Source organism: Triturus cristatus, chromosome 2_2, assembly GCF_964204655.1.
Source record: "Triturus cristatus chromosome 2_2, aTriCri1.1, whole genome shotgun sequence".
Taxonomy (NCBI): Eukaryota; Metazoa; Chordata; class Amphibia; order Caudata; family Salamandridae; genus Triturus; species Triturus cristatus.
This window is the reverse complement of record NC_140582.1, coordinates 1,011,781,564-1,011,795,281: the sequence shown is the minus strand read 5'-3', so window position 1 is coordinate 1,011,795,281 and position 13,718 is coordinate 1,011,781,564. Positions and strand designations below refer to the sequence as shown.

At 54.5% G+C, this 13,718-nt stretch overlaps 1 protein-coding gene across 2 annotated transcripts in view; it reads right to left on the bottom strand.

Annotated features, from left to right (window-relative positions):
* LOC146863077 (uncharacterized) overlaps nucleotides 1–13,718 on the bottom strand; it is a 203,197-nt gene that overhangs the window by 175,038 nt on the left and 14,441 nt on the right. The window lies entirely within an intron of this gene.

The following is a 13,718-nucleotide window of genomic DNA, read 5'->3' as shown; positions in this document are numbered from 1 at the left end:
ATTTGGCATTGACTTGTGAATCCACCCTTTTCTGAATTGGCTGGCCTTCACTGAAGCATTTCTGCTGTAGTCGCCATTACTCAACACAGTGCTCTGTGCTGTGCTCTGTGCTGGGAAAAATAGAATAAAAATGGTCATAATGATTGCAGGATTTGAGGGTCCCATACTGGTTGTGTGAATCATAGACCTTCCTGGGCTTCAAGATTTGCAAACTCAGATTGGGATCTGATAATTTTATAAAAAATGAGGAAAAAGTATTGTGTGCACTACTGCTGCACGTGGCCAAAGGCCACATTCGAGGGTTGGCTGCTTTCTGCAGGCTGGGAGCAGTGCCTAGTTGCCATCCAGACCTAGTGGGCAACTTTCCACTGTGCATGGCTGAAGGCTGTGTGCAGCTGGGGTTGGTTGCCACAGAGGGTTTCGATGCAGACCCTGTAGCCAGCTCATGCTGAGGGCTGAGTGAAGGGCCTGTCCATAGTGGGGTGGCCACTGCTGGGGCTGGGTGCTCATGGATGATTGGAAACAAGACCTGGTCAGATGATGGCCAGAGGCCAGGCCATGCACCTAACCCCACTCCACATGGCTGAAGAAGGTTGCGGCATATGGGCTTGATGCAAAGCCCTCTGGCTAAACCTACTGTACATAACAAAATGCCATGCACAGTGAGTGTTGGCTGCCCACGGAGGATCGCAAAGAGCATTGCCACTTCAAAGACTTTTGAAATGTACCTAAGAAACACACAGTTAAAGTACAGATGTGTTTACAATTCAAAACCAAAAATTCACGAGTTGTGGAAAGGAGCACTTTCCATAATTTGCACAACAGCAATGCAAACCATAAACGCTGACCAAATGTATAATTTTTAGGTAGCAGGGCATTTTGCCTGCATTTCTCCCTTTTTCAAACCTGGGCAGGAGGATGTGGAAACAGTGGATTTGCTAACAGTTTCCACCCTTCCATGCACACTGATTACAATTTGAGACTTTGTCCCTCATTTTCATGCTTTAATGTCAGTCGGAAAGCCTCCGACCGCTTTCGACCAACAACTTCGGTTTCACTTTCGACCATTGTATTACAATGACGGCAGTCAGAAGTGAAACTGCCCAGTCATTCCGGCAGGCTTTCACCCATCGGCCAGTCGGAACTGGCACGTAATTCCTTAAGGACAGCGTTTCTGCCGTCGGGATTATGATATGGGTTTCCCACAGGCTTTTCATGTCGGGCTTTCCCAAGAGGACTTTTTTTTTGTTGAAATGGTAACACTTCTAGCAGTAGTAGGTCTTAACGATCTCCGTGGGAAGTACCAGGAAAACAGATTTTGGAGGTGTAGAGGGCCTAAGGCCTTTTGGGCCTGGCATAAAGCATTACATTTCACTCTGTCTACCACTGACAGCCAGTGTAGCTCCTGAATCTTATTTGATACAGAGATGAAGTTAGGCAGCTTCAGGAGTAGTCAAGCTGCTGTGTTCTGCAGAGAATTAATTTTTCCGCTGAAGGACTTTATTTATCCCTAGGTACAGGGCATTGCAGTACTCTCTCTTTGGGAGGATCAGTGCCACCGCCACAGTTTTTTGCAATTCTCATGGAATGAACCTAATGATCTTCTTTAACATCTAGCAAGGCAACGTAATATGGTTTATCTGGTTAGAAAAATTTAGCTGATCGTAAAATAGGACCCCTAGATTTTTAGTCTTCTGAGTTGGGCAGGAGGAGGGCCGAGCTCCGCCGGCCACAAGATATCATTCCAGGATGGGGCATTTTTGCAAAACAGGATGACCTCTGTTTTTTCTGCATTTAGCTTTAAGCAATTAGATTGCACCTGGGAGAGACAATGATTGAAATTGCTGGCTGCTGCAGTTCCATCACCAGGAATTGATACAATGATTTGTGTATCATCGGCGTAGGTGACAGCAGTCAGGCCAAACGATTGGATCAGTTCGATCAGCGGAGAAATATATATGTTAAAAAGTGCCGGGGAATGGGAGGACCCCTGTGGGACACCACATTGCAGAGAAAAGGCTGCAGATTTAAAGCGGCCTTATTCAACAGTTTGTTCTCTCTTTGACAAGAATGATTTCAGCAAAGCTAAGACAGAGCCTCCTTTCATTTAGCCTGTTGATAAGGATCTCATGATTCAAATGCAGCGGAGAGATCCAGAAGGATCAGGACTGCCCCATCTCCCTCATCAACAAGCCTACGGATCTCCTCCAAGGCCATCATCAGGGCTGATTCTGTACTGTGCTTTGCTATAAAGCCATGTTTTGTTCAGAAAGTTAGTGGCATCAAGATGGTTGCTAACATCCTCATTCAATGCTTTTCCAGGATTTTAGTGGGAAATGGTAAGCAGGCGGTAGTTCTTTGTCGTCGTGGGTTCTAGGGAGGAATTTTTCAGAAGGGGTAGAACTGAGGTCTTTTTCCATGCTACTGGATAGTGCCCTTCTATTACAATAATGTTCAATAGGTTGGTCAAGTGAGCTGCTATTATTTCAGGGACCAACCGTAGAACAAAAGGCGGACATGGGTCTGAGGGAGAGCCTGATTTAATGATCTCCATTAATCTGATCACTTTCTCCACCGTGAAGGGTGGAAAACTATTCAAGTCAGCTAAGGGAATCTCCCTGGTTCATGACTCAGAAGATGCAGGCCTGGGGGCAAACACCTTGATGCTGCGAAACCTTTAACAACATTGTTATCTTTCTCTTGAAAGAAGCATGCCATGTCGGTGCCAAAAAGTTGATTGGGGATAAAAGTGTTACCATGGTTGCTCCGAGGAGGAGTTCTTTGCTACCTTGATTTTGGCAGTGAAGTATGGGGTTTTTACTGACATGGTACGTTCTTTGTAGTCTTTACATATATTTATTTTTCGCCTCTAGATCATACTCTTTCCTCCACAGTTGTTCAGCTGCTCTACATTTTTTGGGGAGTTGCCTTAACTTCGGGGTATACCATGGAGCTGATGGGTTTTCCCTAAAGCTCTTAACAGATTTCTCTAGGGCTAGTAATTTCATAGCCGAGTCTCTCCAATCTTTGAAGTTGGACGTAGCTGAATCCACATCACCTGGACATGGACTACTATCGTTGAGAGTGGCGACTAACAGCGGAGCTTCAATTTTTCGCCAAGAGATACCTCATTGCAGGGGCGTGGCCAGCCGGGCAACATGGCGGACGCGAGCGACTGAGGCTCCGACCGTTACCTCCCGGACATCCTGTAAATTATCCTGAGGAGGGAGCGGACCGGACCGACGCGGGGCAATGCGGAGCAGCTGAGGCGGCCCCGCGAGCGGCAACTGAGGGGCGCTGTGGCCCAGCGGAGCTCGAATGGCGATGAGGCGCGCGGCGGCCTGTGAGGCGGGGCCTGCTGCGTGGCCCGGCGGGGACGCTGTGAGACGGAGCGGGAGACGGCGCTGGCAGCGAGGTTGATCCCCTGGCGGCTGTGGACTCTTGGAGGCTGGGTGCTGCTGACTCCGGTGACCGCGGGCTGGTGGGGGCCCTGGCGAGTGCTGAGGAGCTGCGGACACGTGGGGCGGAGCGTGGTGCCCGGACCCTGCAGGCCGCGAGATCACCACGCATCACGGAAAGCGGTGAAGGTCTGCGGGGAGGCGACCGCCCGGCGGGGCCAGTAATCGGGGGAGCCACGGGACCCAAGTGGCGAGACGTGAAGGGCTGTGCTGGGCGCCTGCAGCGGTGAGTCCAGAGGCCGGAGTGCGTGGGAGCAAGCGGCGTGAGGCGGAGGGTCCCGAGCCGAAGGGGCCTGTGCGGCTGAGTCTACGCCGGTGTGGCTGGGAGAGGACAGTTGACGCGCGGGAGGACCCAGAGGCAGCGGAGCGGGCACTAAGGCCTGGGGCTGACGCCCTCCCGTGAGAGGCGCCGCACTGAGAGTGACCGGAGCGGCGGACGGCGCGCTGGCCATAGAGGGGGCAGCCTGGAGCGCTACTTTGGAGAGGTGAGACGCTCACGCCTGGGACACTGGACGCTGAGCCGTCGGGAGCGTGACCCCGGCTGCGGGACTGGCTGGTGCATCTAGCGGGGCCAGCAGGGGCCTAGACTGACCGCCGGCTACCTGGAGCGCTGGTGCGGGGGTGCGGAGCCCTGAGGGGAACTGGAGGACTGCTGCCTGTTGGGTCCGTCCTGCCGGGGCCAGTTGCCATTTTGGACTGTGGCGGGGCCCCTGATCATTCCCCCCCACTGACTTCGACCTGGCGGCTGCGCCTCGGGGTCTGACTAGGGGCCGGGCGCCGGAGCGGGGGGCCGGCGTGGCTTGGAGGGCCCGCGGCGGGTCGCGTACGCGGTGCCTGGCAACGACCTGTGAATGCCGACCGCTCAACAATACGCGATGGGCCGACTACGAGACAAGACGCAGCAGGGTCAGCTACGGGCCGGGACTGCAGACCCCGTGCAGAGTCGGCCGGGGGGGGACGCGGAGTCGCAGGCGGCGGCCCTCTCGACCAAGATGGATACCATGCTAGCGGCAGTGGAGAGGCTCGGCGCCACCCTGGACCAGACGCGGGCGTCCCTGGAAACGAGGATGGACAAGGTCACGTCTGATTTCACCCTCCTCCATGCTGACCACCGCAAGCTGGCCGAGAGAGTGGAGTCGCACGGCCAGGCGCTCAAAGAACTACAGCCTACCGCGCGGAGCCATGGCGCGGCGTTGCAGGATGTATTGGACCGGGTCCACGCGCTCAAGGACAGGGTTGACGATGCGGAAGGACGATCGAGGCGCAACAACATCCGCGTGGTGGGACTCCCAGAGGGAGTGGAGGGCAGGCACCCAGAGCAATACGTTGAGACCTGGCTGAGGGGCCTCCTGCCCCAGGGGGTGCTGTCTCAACACTTCAAGGTGGAAAGGGCGCACAGAGTGCCGGCGCAGAGACCCCGGCCGGGGGCCCGGCCCCGACCATTCCTCTTCAAGCTCCTCAACTACCGGGACAGGGACGCGATCCTCAGTGAAACTCGAAGAACTGGTGACCCGACCGTGGGCAGTAGCCGAGTTATGCTCTTTCCTGACTATACCGCAGCCGTCCAGCGGCGACGCAGCAACTACATGGCGGTGAAGCGCCAGCTGCGAGAGTTGTCTCTCCCTTACTCCCTGCTGTTCCCGGCCCGCCTGCGAGTAGTGGCAAAAGAAGGGGCCCGCTTCTTCGACTCCCCGGAGGACGTGTGGGACTGGCTGGAGGAGTCGGGACAATGGACAGGGGCGAGGCCTACTGGTTCGGAGGCTGACAGCCGCCCGGGGAGGCGATCTAGGAGACGAGGGCGCCGAGGGGCGCGGCGGGAGGCGCAGCTGGGACCGGTGGCACCTAGCCCAGAGAGGATCCGGATGGAGCGGCAGGGGGCGCTGGAGGCAGTGGCGACGCTTGGGACGCCGCCCGCCAGGGACCACCTGGATGCCTGCACGCCCAGTGGGGCGGGAGCGAGTGGGGCGTCGTCCCCGTCCACAGTGGTCTCGGAAGACTTGCTCCTGCCAGTGGTGACCCCGCAGACGGCGGACCTGATTGCGTGACCAGATGGCGAGATACCGAAGGTTTGATAACAGCTGCGGGCACTGCCCTGGGGTCACAAGGCGGCCTTGGGGCTGTACTGGTCGGATTCGGGATCCTGGACCCACTTGGGGGGCAGCGGGCCCAGAACTGGAAGAACCTGGCCCTGCGGGGGTGGGCTGGGTGGTATATGTGCGTCCCCTAATATTGTAGCTGTGGCAGCCTCCCACGGGGGGCTCGCATTGGACCTGCACGACGGTTCAGCTCCGGACCTGATTCTGCTCCTTATTCTTCCAGTTGGGATGGGGGAGGGGTATTGGTCCCAGAGGTTGCTATGATTGCACGAACCCCATTTATTATCACACAACAATAGCCTAATTTTACTTGGCGTTACTGAGGTTTGGACGGATGCCCCGTTGGGAATACGCCCTGATTGTTATGCTGTTCCTGTTGGTTTTATTGTTTATCTGGCAGCGCGTTAACATGCTCCCCCCTGACTGCGGTCCCCCTTTCTCCCTGGTGGGGGCGCCCTGGCCCCAGTCCGGCTTGCTCATCTCGGCCTGTAATGGCACACACTAATATTGTGACCTGGAATATACGGGGCATGCACACACCGTCCAAGCGCTACGCCATCTTCTCCTATCTGCAGCGACACTCAGTCGGGATTGCCCTCCTACAGGAGACGCACATGTCCTCGACGGAACTGGGCAGGCTTTCTAGGCGCTGGAGGGGACACACGTACGGCACTGTTTATTCGGCGCACGCGCGGGGCACGCTCATCTGGGTGCGAGCAGGAGTCCCTTTTGTCTGCACGGAGGTGGTAGTGGACCGGGAGGGGAGGTACACCTTGGTGCGGGGGAAGTTGAACGGCCAAGAGCTGTTGCTAGGCTCGCTGTATGCGCCCAACGTGGACCAGGCCTCTTTCTTGGCGCGATTGACGCAGCTCCTACACCCTTATGCTGGGCTGCCCTGGCTGCTGGGAGGGGATTTTAACATGGTACTAGACGTCCAGTTGGACCGATCCTTCCCACCCCTCCGCGCCACGGCGGTGGAATCTAACGCCCGGGCGTTGGGGGATTGGCTCACGCACTGGTCGCTGCAGGACTTGTGGCGTACACTTCACCCGACGGACCGGCTGTACTCCTACTACTCGGCGGTCCATGATCTCCATGTGCGACTGGACAGGGTAGTGGGGACCCAGTCGTTGCTCCCGCTTATCGAACAGTCGGAATATCTGGGGCGGACGCATTCCGACCACAACCCCCTATGGCTCCGGATCTGCTGGGTGGCGGACCGCCCGCCGGTGCCCACCTGGCGACTTCAGCCGAGCGCTCTGGAGGACCCGGAGTTCCGTTCCTCCCTTGGTAGGGCCGTCCTGGCCTACTTTGATGCCAACGAGGGGACGGCGAGCAGTGCCTTGGTGGAGTGGGACGCCCACAAGGTGGCCATCCGGGGGCACTGCCTGGGGGCCCAGTGGGACATACGAAAGGCCCTATCGGACTCCCTGGTGCGCCTTGAAAACGACCTCCTGCAATACGAGAGGGAAGGAGAAGGAGGGGGCAGGCACTCGCGCAGCCTGGAGGATCTCCGCGGGCAACACGCGGAGCTCCTGGAGCGGCTCCGCTGTCATAATTATGCGGCGCACACCGCCAGAACACACGCCAGGGCGGATAGGGCGGGCCGCCTGCTGGCCTGGATCATCCGGCAGGAGGATCGCAGGACCCCGATCGGAGCAATCTGTGGGGAGGATGGAGTGTTGGTACACACACAGCGGGCAATACATCGGGCCTTCGTAGGCCACTACAAACGCTTGTATGCGGCTCAAGGGACGGGCCCCCGGCACCTCCTCGGGGAGTTCTTCGCTTCCATCCACCTACCCGTGGCTACCAGGGAGCACAACGTGGCACTCAGTGGCCCCCTTTCCCTAGAGGAAATCGGGGAGGCGATCCAATCGTTAGCGACGGGCAAAACTCCGGGACCGGATGGATTGCCCGCGGAGTACTATAAGGCATACCGCGAGACCCTGGTGCCGCCGCTGCGCGAACTTTACAGCAAATCGCTGGAAGAGGGGTCGCTCCCACCCTCCATGCGGGAGGCGTTCCTGGTCTCCCTACCTAAGCCGGACCGCGATCCCACGGCCCTGGGCTCCTACCGCCCTCTGGCGATGCTCAACGTCGACTACAAAATACTGGCGAAGGCCCTGGCGGAGCGATTAGCGCCGGTGGTCCCGCACCTGGTGCACCCTGACCAGAATGGGTTTGTCCCAGCGAGGTCCACGTCGCTCAATCTCAGACGATACTTTAGGGTGGCCGGCGAGGCAGTGCACAGATGGCCCAGAGCGGGGTGCCTCCTCCTCGACTTGGAGAAGGCGTTTGATTGCCTGGAGTGGGGGTATCTGTCCACGGTGCTGTTGCAGTACAGACTGGATGGGGACTTCCTCCGGATGGTTGATCTACTCTACAGGAACCCCACGGTCCGTGTTCGGTTGGGCCCTCATGTCTCGGAGGCGGTGCCGGTGGGCCGGGGCACCAGACAGGGATGTCCCTTGTCCCCGCTGCTGTTCGCCCTAGCGATGGAGCCCCTGGCGGAGGCTCTGCGGACGACCCTGGGCGATGGTATACCACTGGGAGACGCGGTTCACCAGGTGTCGCTTTACGCGGACGATCTGCTGGTGTACGTACGAGACGTAGGTAGTATGCCGGAGCGCCTGGCCCCGCTACTTCGGTCATTCGCCACTATTTCGGGGCTTCGCGTGAACGCGGGTAAATCTTGTCTATACGCTTTCAGCGAGGAGACTGCGGACCCGGGTTACAGCCTGAATGGCACGCCGGTACAGTGGAGGGGCGGTACCTTCCGATACCTGGGGATACACATTTACCGATGCCCAATTGACTTGTTTGATGGCAACTTGGGGAGGGCGGTCACGGCGCTTGGGTCGCAGGTGGCCTTCTGGAATACGCTTCCGCTAACCACCACGGGCAGGGTGGCGCTCGCCAAAATGGTCATGCTCCCCCGTCTACTGTACTACTTTGTCAACCTGCCACTGTACGTCCCGCCCGCCTTCTTTGGCAGGCACAACCGGATGCTGCGGTATTTTGTCTGGGGCAACTCCAGGCACAGGTTGGCGCTAGCAAAGCTTTTCCTCCCTACGGACAGGGGTGGGCTGGCGGCGCCCTGCTTTGAGCATTACTACCTGGCGGCACAGCTGCAATGGATTGCCCGCTGGTTGGCAGACAGGGGCAGGGATGACACAGCCACGGGGGCTGCCCCCTACTCGCTAGAGCGTGTGACCGGGCTTTTCCACCCCTTGGCCGCGGTGGCGGGGCCGATGCCGCTCCTCCTGGCGGTGGCGCACAGGTGCTTTAAGGGGGCCTTGTACCTCACACGTGCGGTGGTGCCCTACGCGCCGGCGATACCCCTAGAGGGTTCTCCTGGAGGTGGGGGGGTGCTCGCGGCCCCCGTGCTGACGGACTGGTGGGCGGCGGACGTGCACACGCTGGGGGACCTGTACAGGGATGGTGAGCTGATCCCATATGAGACCTTGGTGTCGGAGGACGGGCTCCCACCCGGTGGATTCCTCTTGCACCGCTCACTACTGGCGAGCCTGACCGCCAAATGGGGGAGCATGGCCACAGAGCCTGCCCAACATCTGACCATGCAATATCTGCATGTCATGGGACGGGGCGGGCACTTGGTCCGCTGGTTTGCCACCTCGTTGCGGGAGCACACGGCGGTTGATCTGGGCCAACTCCGTGGCAAGTGGGAACTGGACCTGGGACGGCCGCTGACGGACAGGGAGTGGGAGAGGGTGCTCAGGAGCCCAGTGCGTATCCCCCGCAATCTGCGGTTTCGCCAAATTCAGCTGTTCATAGTCCACAGGGCCTACCTCACACCAGAGCTGATTAACAGGTACTTTCACCGCGTGGATGCGCTCTGCCCTCGGTGCCGCGAGCTGGGGGCGGGGCTGCTACACATGCTGTGGGGCTGCCCTGTGCTGCACGCCTATTGGAGGGCGGTTAGTGGGCAGCTGCAGGGGAGTGTGGGGCGCAGCGTTCCCTTTGACTGGCCCGAACACATCTTACACCAATTTACCAGATCGCCCAAAGACAAGGTAGTGTCCAGATTCCTGGACCTGGGCCTCGTGGTGGCGAAGCGCCTCATTACCAGGAGATGGAAGGCGCCCGACCCGCCGCACGCGAGGTCCTGGAGTTCATCGTTTCAGGCATGGGCCAGAGCAGAGGGGACGGCCATCCGCAGGGAGGACACACTGGGGCTGCGGAGGGAGCCCATGGCGGACCGCTGGGACCAGTTGCTGGCTGAGTTCCGGCGCTCGGTGGGGGAGGGTACCACAGGCGACGGAGGTGAGGCCAGGCAAGACGGCAATGGCGCAAGCGGCGGCGCAGTGTAGGCAGCCTCGCTGGCGAACCAGTATAGCCCCCATTGTCCTAGGTCCACTGGTGAGGCGGTAGGGAACAATTGGGGATATCTGCGCCCATTAGGGCTTGGAGGGGTGCCCCTGGGATTGGAGGGGGGGGTCGGGGGCGGGGCTGGGGGTGGGAGCACACCAAACGCGTCAATGTACACGCTGCCTTTGTTATGGGTTCTTTCCTTTGTATTGCATGTAACCTTTTTGATTATATCGACACCTCAGTTGCATAGGCGAGTTTAGTTTTCCTGTACGGCTCCATGGCTGGTGGGTGGTGGGGTTGGCCCCTTCCTACGAAATGACATCTGAACTCCTAAGGATGAAGGGACTGGGCCTCGGGAGGGCGGTGGCGGGCGCGCTAGCAGACACCAGGCTGTCCTCCCCCCCCCCCCCCCCGACAGTTGGCATGATTTACCAGCATGTATAAATTCCTGCCTCGATGTCTGTGAAATGTGATGCCGTACGATATGCTCATGTATTATGATCTAAAAACTTAATAAAGTAGATTTGATAAAAAAGAGATACCTCATTGCAGTGGGCCCTCGTCATTTATGACCCAAAGTTAAAAGGGGGTTTGAGGATCAGCCTATATCATTCATTCAAACTGGTCCAGTCAACCATAAAAAATTATTTCTCTAAAACCTGCACACACCAGCAACAATACAGAACATCAAGAAACATCATAAAACCCCCCTTACCTCCACAGGGAAAAGAGTCGGAACAACCCAGGCAGAGCCATGTGCGTTCCGACTACGCAAGCCCTACCATGCTTGTCTTAACCACGCATATGTCTGATAAAGTACATAGTTTCTTGTGAAGTGCCCACCAAGCCAAAAAGTCGTACAGCCAAACAATGCATGAATGGCAAAACTAAATGACAAAAATACAATTGTTCAATTATTCATAAAGGGGAATACTGATAACTACATTAATTGGTAAAAAACCCAGACGGACAACATGAGAGGTGATAATTATTATGTCACAAGTTAAATAGCTCACTGGGTCTGTACGGGTTGAAATTTTGTCTAAGGCAATGTGGTAGTTAAATGATGATGTAGTAAAAATTTCTTCAATCCCCCTTTTGGGAGACATGCACACTGGAGATGACCCTTTTCATACTCCGGAAGCTTTTTTAGCTACTCACTGCTCTAAATCCCTGCCCTGCCTTAATAAGTTTAGCTCGTTGGAGGTAGATTTGGTACAGGTCCTGCTTAATCAGACCAAGTCCAGATCACCATTCGACCCTTGTACACCGAAAGTTCTATATCCGTTATCAGGGATTGTTGCTAACTATCTTAAGGATGTCTTTAATAAGATGTTCTGTGAGGGGTACTTTCCTAAGGAATGGAAAAGGGCCTGCATCCTCCCTCTGCTAAAGAAATCTAACCTTGACTCAAAAGACCTCTTTCATCTCAAACAACAATCTAGTAGATTCATCCCAATATGGTTTCAGAAGTCAACATAGTACAGAACCCGCCCTGATCACGGCGGCGGAGGAAACAGGTTAACCATGGATAAGGAAGGGAGAGCTGCTTTGATCTTATTAGACCTGTCTGCAGCCTTTGACACGGTTAACCACAATATCCACATTGACCGTCTTGCAGCCATAGGGATCGGAGGTAGGGCCCTAAACCTCCTGTCTCCTTTCTCTCAGACAGAGGCGTTTTCGCTCCCATGTGAAGTTCTGCAGGGTTCATCCCTGAGCCCTACGTTATTTAATATCTATGTGTTGCCGCTAGCCAGGCTTATTAAGACATTCGGCTTCTTTGTGGTCTCTTAAGCCGATGAAACACAGATTGTGATGTTACTGACCGGCGATTTGGATACTACGGCTCTCAGATTTCGGGATTGCATGCGTGCAGTGGGGAAATTGATGTCAGGAAAGTTGAATACTGGGAAGATAGAGATCATTTTGGTCACCAAGGTGGTGGCCTGCAGAGATGGGAGAACCCCCTACACCGGTTGCAAAGGTAAAAAATCTAGTTGTCTTTTTTGACGACAAACTCTCTTTTGAAGGTCAAGCAATACCATAACCACCTCTTGCTTCCTAACATTAAAGATCCTCTGGAAAATCTTTTGTTTCATCCACTTGGAGCTTTGGAAACCTGTCATCATTGCCCTAATCCTATCAAAACTGGACTATTGTAGTGCCTTGTTCTTGAACATTCGTATCAAAGGCCTAAATAAACTGTGGGTTTTTCAAAACGCAGCCGCTCGACTGCTCCTTGCAAGTCCAAAATTTCAATCTGTTTCTCATCTCTTACCACATCTACGCTGGCTCCCTATGAAAATACGAATTCACTTTAAGTCTCCCTGCATTGCCTTTAAGGCACAGCAAGGCCAGGGCCCGACTACATTTCACAGACATGCTCCCCCACGACAACTCATATCTTCCTCGCCTTCAAGGGAAGGAGATGTGTTGTAATGCAGAACCTCCTTATGGCATAAGGAGGTTCTGGAAAGGATTGTCGTAACTACGTGAATCTTCCCTTGGCAGTTGCTTCGTGGCTGGCGATGGGAAGGATCACACCATTGCTGGTGTTTCTATAAAACGGACCTCTAACCGTATTACCGTGTCTTGGTGGTCACTGTTCCCATGTATTATACATGGCCTACAATCATTCAGCTGCCCCACAGCAACACCGATGGCATAGACCTTCATTCAGCAATAAAGTGTATCATTAAATGTCTTTTAACTGTTCAAGTAATGAAGGCGTCCACTTGGGACTCAACAATTTCACGAAAACTGCATATTTGCGGGTCATTTCCACTGTACAATGTAGTCTGTCATCTGTATTCCAAACTGCTACTCGCATATGATAAATTCAGATACTGTGCGGTTGAATTACCGAAGCATTTGAGTCTCACAAGAAGAAGTAATACAAGACTACTCTTATGTACCCTTACATGACTTTAGGATTTAGCTCCAAAACTTCCAACTTCCTATTAGTGAAAACACAAAGTGGGCAAAGTATTATCTATTTCTATTCTTTCCTTTAAGTGTCTATGAATATTTTTTATAAATATTATAATTCTTATTCCCATTTTAGAAATGTAGGGACCAATTCACAAAAGCATTCAAGAGTGCATACACAGTAATACTTTATGTATTGTATAATTCCTTTATGAATATGGTCCTATTAACTTACATGGAGCTCATTTCGTTATTCACAGGTTAACATGAAAATGTGGCATGGTTTTGGTCCTCCTGCATCTACTTTCAGTGCCTTATCTAAATATAGAACCTATAAAACAAGCATTGGCTTCGCCAATAGGTCTCGCTTTTGGGACCTTATAAGTATTTAGTTATGCAGCACAATATCCTTGGTGCAACAATATCAACTGTTGCATGGCTAAACACTTATAGGGTCCCAAAGGCGAGACCTGTTGGCTATGCCAATGCTTGTTTCATCAAGTTTTAAACGTGTGGGTTCTCTTTCGCTTGCATGTGGCATCCGTATATAGGGTTCATTTAACCACACATGGGTGTTATGACTTACTGTAGAGGAGAGCAAACACCTTTAGAAGGACAATAAGAGCGACCTCTCGCCCTGGCTCTGTTTTATGTTCATGTCGTGTTTGCTTTTCACTACACTTATGCATTTATGGGAAACAATGATTGAGTTCGTGTTCGCAACGAAGGGTGGGGGCCCGCATATCTATTGCACGCCCATAATATGCAAGTTATGCAATGTAAACCTGCTTGGTTTTACCATAAAATGGATGTGTAGTTTTTGGTGGGATGCGAGGTTGCATTTGACAACAATTGCCAACCTACTTCTTCAATTATCATTTCTTCGCCTGTATAATAT